The sequence below is a fragment of the Echinops telfairi genome, unplaced genomic scaffold (genome assembly GCF_000313985.2).
Source record: "Echinops telfairi isolate 266 unplaced genomic scaffold, ASM31398v2 ScPeMD7_25;HRSCAF=90, whole genome shotgun sequence".
NCBI lineage: Eukaryota > Metazoa > Chordata > Mammalia > Afrosoricida > Tenrecidae > Echinops > Echinops telfairi.
Genome location: NW_022103922.1, coordinates 31985002 through 31991674, shown reverse-complemented (window position 1 = coordinate 31991674; position 6673 = coordinate 31985002). Strand labels below are relative to the sequence as shown.

The following is a 6673-nucleotide window of genomic DNA, read 5'->3' as shown; positions in this document are numbered from 1 at the left end:
AAAAAATAAAAATAAAAATAAAAATGAGGTCAAGAGCCACCACAGTCTCACTCTCCGATAACCAGCTCTTACAACCATCTCAGGAACTAACACTCTGTATTGTTATTGTTTCCTTTTCTTCCTCCTATGAGACTCTGAGCAATTCCAACCTGGTCTAAGTGTTTCAAACCTATGAGCCTAGTATAATGTATGGCAGATAATATTTTCTTAATGAATACACAAGACATGGTCTTATATATACATTTGTTTGTATTGAACTCTCACCTCTACCCCAATTCACATTCAGTTAATATCTATTAAAATTCAAAATTATTTACCTAAAATGTCAAGTCTAATCATGAAAGTACTTAGTACTCATGCAGGATACAGTACATTCCTTTACAAAAAAAATTTTCACAGAACTTTTTTTTTAAGATTCTGGACAGTCACAAAAATGTACCAGGTTCCATCACAGCCTGCCCATACAATCAAAACTCTCTGCCAGTGATAAAATGTATTTTAAAAATTAAATGTGTTAAGTTCTTTATTTTTAATAATATTTATCTATCTGCTTTCACTGAATAGGTGCTCAAATGTTACAGAACATTAGATTCTAATTTCTGCTAGTGTCTTGATTAACGGAAAACAACACTGGAAGTTTAGAATTTTCTAAAACTCATTAGGGACATTTATAGTCAACAAAGAAATCTGTCTTATTTAAGAAAAAAATGTACAGTATTCATATATAGGTTAATATCCATATACATACACATATTATAAAAGATACTATCTGTAATAACACTGATACATATATGTGATAAAGAACTACAATAATATAACCTATCTACAGCTAACTAAACTTTTCATAAATCACAAGTCTGTCATGCCAACTGAAGTGGGGAGTTTAGAGATGGAAAACTATCTACAAGAAAATACTATTCTAAAGGCACATGACTCTCACACAGCTACCCTTAATGCTGTCACCTTATAAAACTATAGTATATTATCAAAAGCGGGAAATCAACAGTGGCACAATACTGGTTTGTTTTTTAAGGACATCTGAGCACACAGCTTCTCAACTTTCAGCCAAAAGACAGGCCTATCAGGAGAACAGTAATAATGCCAGGGAAATGTGCACTCTTTAGTACAATCAACCACAAGGTCAAAAGGGCAGCATTTGCCCAGGGACAGCGCTCACATGCAGAAAGTGTGAGAAAAGCCAAGAGAAGTGGTAAACTCGGAGTGAGCGGGAAGAGTGTTGTGACATCATGGGGATTGCAATCAATCTCATGTGTATGAGTTCTTGAATGAAAAATCAATTGGCTCTATACGCTTTTACCCAATTCACAGCAAAGAGCTAACTAAATAAAGGTATCTAAGCCACATAAGAACACCCTCCAAGCAAAGGTGCAAAATTGGTTTCCTTGCCTGCCTGTCAGAAAACCAATACAACACACACTAACTACTTCTAGTCTTGAAATGGAGCTAGGTCCTGGCTTCAGTGCAAACAAGCTCAGGCAAAATGTGTTTAACCAACTACTATTTCTCTGTAACTACAGTTTACAAAGCAGGTTTTCTCTTACTAACAAAGCCAGACCAAGCTGTGACTGAGCACATCCCCTAATCTTTGTGATTACTGGGGGTGGGACCGAGATAGATATAAGCAGGGAAGACAGGAAAGCATTCAGGGACCATACCAAAAAACACCTTTAAAATAATGGATACAAGCAATCATAGTATAATTAACAATAATGATGTGAGGATTACAAAGAATACTTTCCCAAAAATGTAACTATACCTTAGGAACTATCCATTTTTGTCCATCAGAATACCTATTTAAGAATATGAATTCCCTTCTCCAAAAACAATTATATTTTATTTCTTAAACATATTCAGTAAAAACTCAACTACAGGGTCCAGGGAATTAAGGATTGTGACTGATAAATCCTGGCCTACCTGAATACATTTTACTTCTCAGTCTTATTAAAAAATCTTCCTAAAATGTCTGGGTCCGTTTCTCTCAATTCAACTCAGAAAAAGAGGGTCAATGCAGCACATGTGAGCATGGGGACGGCTCTTCCTTGGAGTAAGAATAGGCTCTAGGCCAGGGGGACAAGACTGAGCTGAATGTGTGACAACCGGATGAATTCTGGGAAGGTTTCCATATGCTTTGTTTCTGTCTGAATTGCCAAATGCTTATGATCTGTGATTTGGCTATTTTCCTTAAAAATGTACAATTCTGCCTTTCCAGCGGTGACAACCTCCCCATGCAATTATGCCTCTTGCACTCCATCCCTCTTCAGAAAAGAAGGGAAGCACAAGAAGAAGCACCAATTCCTACTTCATGGATGTCAAATGGCCCAGGCTGCTATAAAATCACCACAGTCTTCAGCCATGCACAATCAGCAGTTTTGTGTGTTGGCTGCTCTACTGTCCTCTGCCAGCCTACAGGAGGAAAAGCAAGGCTCACAGAAGGATGCTCCTTCAGAAGGTAGCAGCACCAAAAGGCCCTGAAGCAAGATGAGTGGGAAACAATCCCCATGCACCCATTTTGGATACAAAGAAAAAATTATAATTCCAGGTAGAAGAAATTCCTAACAGAAGTAACAATAGGGTTATGCATAATTTAGGCTTTATTTTAAAACGATTCAAATTGAGGTTTTTGAAACGTTTTAAAATAAGTGAAAAATTGCAATTCCATTATTATTGGGAATCACCATCTGAGTTAGTTAATTGTGCCAGCCTGGCCGATAATCACATGTGGTGCTTGCTGGTTGAAAGGCGGAGGGATAAATGGGTGGTGAAGCCTCGCCTTTTTAGTTCTCGGGTCTCTTGTTTTGTGATGGTTGCATCGGGTGCAGCTGCCTTAGCAGTTCCCTGCTTCAGCTTGCAAGATTGACTTCCTACAAGACATCCCCAAGGAGAAGCCGCATGGATCTATCCCGATGCAGCCCTGGGTGCTGGAGCAGCCGTGTGAAGACCCCTGCTAGTGCTGTGATGCTTACATGTTCACTGACTCAGCTTTCCTCCTGCAGTCGGCATTATTGCCTCTGTTTTGTGAGGTGAAGGACTTTGTGGACTGGTGTTGGGTATGGGTTAATGTTGGACTTGTGGGCTTGGGCAGCATTGGGTTGGGATGTATTCGTGATGCACATTTTCTTTGCATAAAACTCTCTCTTATACATGAGTTGCTGTGGATTTGTTTCTCCAAAGTACCCAGACTAATACACCATCTTAAAATCCTAAGTCAGACAACATATGCAAATATGTAAGTATACAGCTATCTATCTGCCGTAGGATGAGAACTCACAAGAAAAATGTTACTCTTACCCAAACCACAAACATCTGAGTTCATTATAAGCCAGATAAACTACAAAATCATATTTATAATACACAGACCTTGGCATTCAATCAAAAATTATAGGACACCCAAGAGATCAAGAAAATGAGATCTATCCTCAAGGAAGGATCCAGCTACGAGACCAAGCTGGAATGATCAGATTATCAAACACTGTCCTTTAAAATAAGTATGCTAAAGTAGCTAAAAGAAAAGGTGGATATTTGTGGGAAATTTCAGTATCGATGAAAATATAAAAACAAAAAACATTGCATCAGAGCATAAAAATTTTGATGTCTCATAAACCAAACTACACCAATCAGGCAGAAGACAAGGCACAACAGAGAAAAGAATCAAAGAATGTAAAAGTAGGTCAAGAGAAATGAGGGATGGAATAGTGTTAACAGATCTTTCGAAGATATCAGTATAGTATTATCAAGGTATGTTAAAAAGTATTGCTAATAAACTTCTCGTTCACACATGCATAAACATATCCCAAACAAAACGTGTTTAAACATGTCTCTGTGACTAGCAGATGCCTGCAGACAAGCTCTCGGGTACAGACTTTTCTTCATCAGGGTTACCTTCATAAGGGCTCAGTCAGAACAGAAGCTTCAGAGGGGCCCTGCGGAACTAGATTACTCAAGGGCGGGAAGTCAGCTGAGAAGGTGACGGTGACTGTTTTATAGGAGTTATAGGAATTATTTTGATAGGCTGGTATGAGGGCTTATAGTAAACTGGCTTTAAGAAAAGTGAAAACGGCCCTGAGGAGAAAAAGGTCAGGAGGCTGTGCAGAGGCCTTGTTCCACAGGACCTGCTCGTTTTCCTGAGAGTAAAAGGGCTGTCGGATGCGATTTCACTGGAAAACCTCACCCCACCCACCCTACAGTCCTGGTCTTGCTGCATTAGAATTCTTTCTGTGTCCCAAACACACACAAATCTAAAGAGAACACAAACTGAGTCCCTTAAGGATGCCAAAACTGCCCTCTTGACGTGGTATAAATGGAGGAGTCCAGAATTCTTTGGTGAAGGATTAAAGAGAAGAAAAACTGCTTTCAAAATTATATAGACCTAGATGGAGGAAATACTGAGAAACAAACGCTTCTTATTTTGATATTTTTGTTTAATAAAGGGGGGCCTAAAAATGTATAGCAATACTTTTTGAATTACCATCATATATGGATAACTAGAGTCTCAAAAGGAGAAGAAGAATCAGAAGAAATATGAGAAGTTAAAATGGCTGAGAACTCTCCAAAATTTATAAAGGCACCAACCTACAGTTCCAAGAAGTTTAGTTAACTCGGCACTACATAAATACACAGAAAACCATACTAAGGCTCACCATAGTCAGAATGCTGAAAGCCAAATATACTGAGAAAGTGGTGAGCACAGTGAGAGGGTAATAAGACACATTACACTGATAGAATGATGGTCTTCTCGACATCACACTATAAAGTAACTACTGATCCTCTTTTAAAACAATCTAAGAAAAAATGCCTTCCCCAGAAATCTGCCGAAAAAGAACTTCAATCATTTACAAATTTAAATAAACCTCTGTAGAAATTAGCTATGTGAATATAAATGAGGCAGCTTGATCTTTAAAAGTTTGACAAGTTCTATTATAAAGACTTACATTTCCTTAATTTGAACCTTAAGGTATTACTCTAGGTATTAAAAGAAAAATGTATTTGTTTGTTGAAACATCTTTAAAATACTTTAAAAGTCATCTCATGAAAATAACACGTTCTTCTTACACAAGAAGAGAATGAGATAAAAATTAAAGAGCACTGGTAATTTTAAAGAATAAGCACCAAGCATCAAGAAAGGCCTGATTTACTCGGAGCCAAGGGCTTGTGGTTTAAACAATAAAACAAGGACCGGTATTTTTTAATTTCTTTGAGAAGTAACAGTTTCTATCTCTTATTGTTATTTATGGATATAAAAATTTTAAGGACCGTGAGAGTTCAACTACAGTTGAGAAGAATGAACTTGAAAGCAAATCAAATGTAAATCACAAGACAGTAAAGGAAAAAAAAAAACTACTTAAAAAAGAGCAAACAAAGAAGACAGAAAAGCACAAGGCCCGTTGTTAGTTTATGTCAATTGGACTCAGAGAACCCATATGTACAGAGCAGAAATGCTCCACAGGGCTGGAACCCTGTGGAAGATTAGCACATCTTCCAAAGCATCACTGGGTGGGCTTCCGACTGCTAGTGACCATATAGGACAGAATAGAACTGTTTCCTGGGTTTCCAAGACCGTAAATCTTTATGGGAACAGAAGTCTCAACTTCCTCCCAGCTAGTGGCTGGTGTGCCCAAACCTTGTAATTAGCAGCTCAATACTTAACCAACTGTGGTACCAGAGCTTCTTATAAGACCTGTATTAAGTCTCAAATAGTTAAACAGGAAAAAAGGCATTTTAATATCCAGGTATTTAAACAGTTATTGCCTCCCTCAACTTCCCGGGGAAAATTGTACACAGATATCCATGACCACTGCCCGATGGACCAGTCAGATAACACCTAAATGAAGGGGAACTAAACCAGGCTCCTAAACTAGACTATGCCAATCAAAAGTCAGAAGAACTAGATGATGCTAACCGCCTGAACAGAGAGATCAAGTGGTAAAGAGCACCACAATGGTAGTGGGCAAAAGCTCTATGCACTCTAACTGAATCAGGAAAGCAGGGCTAGGGGGAGGGAGGGGGGAAAGAGGAGCTGATATCAAGGACACAAGTAGAAGGAAATGTTTTAGAAATGTTGATGGTAACATATGTACAAGTATGCTTAATATAATTGAATGATGGATTGCCGTAATATTTGTAAGAGCTCCCCAATAAAATGATTAATTCAAAATAATAAATAAATGAAAAAGAAAGCATATCTATAAACAGAACAATAAAAATGGCGTAGACTTGCAGAGAAAGGTAGTAGAGAAGGGCTATCTAGCTCCCCAAGAGGTAGTGGAAGGGGTAGCCTTAATTGTCTGGCTTTCCACTCTGTGCTCCATAAGGTTACACTGAATTTGATTTCCCGTACTCAGAAAAATGGCCAATACCTAGTCTCCACCTATTCCTTTTCATTTCTATCCTTTGAACTACATAAAACCTAGAGAGGACATTCTTCACATCAGAATTTCAACCACAGCTGGCCACCAAATTTCAACTGGGAAATCAGCAAATCAAAAGAGCCTTAGTAAAACAAAACAAGCCCAAACAAGATAGTATCTTTTCCCTAAAATTTCCCCTGGTAGTAAGTTTCATGTAAACAAATAAAACATTGATTATGAATGTAAGTAAGCAGAGGACTTTCTGAAACACAAACCTTATTGAATGCCACAACTTCAGATTTAGAATC

General features: G+C 38.0%; 1 protein-coding gene across 2 annotated transcripts in view; it reads right to left on the bottom strand.

Annotated features, from left to right (window-relative positions):
* Positions 1 to 6673, bottom strand: part of UBAP1 (ubiquitin associated protein 1) — a 59953-nt gene that overhangs the window by 24413 nt on the left and 28867 nt on the right. The window lies entirely within an intron of this gene.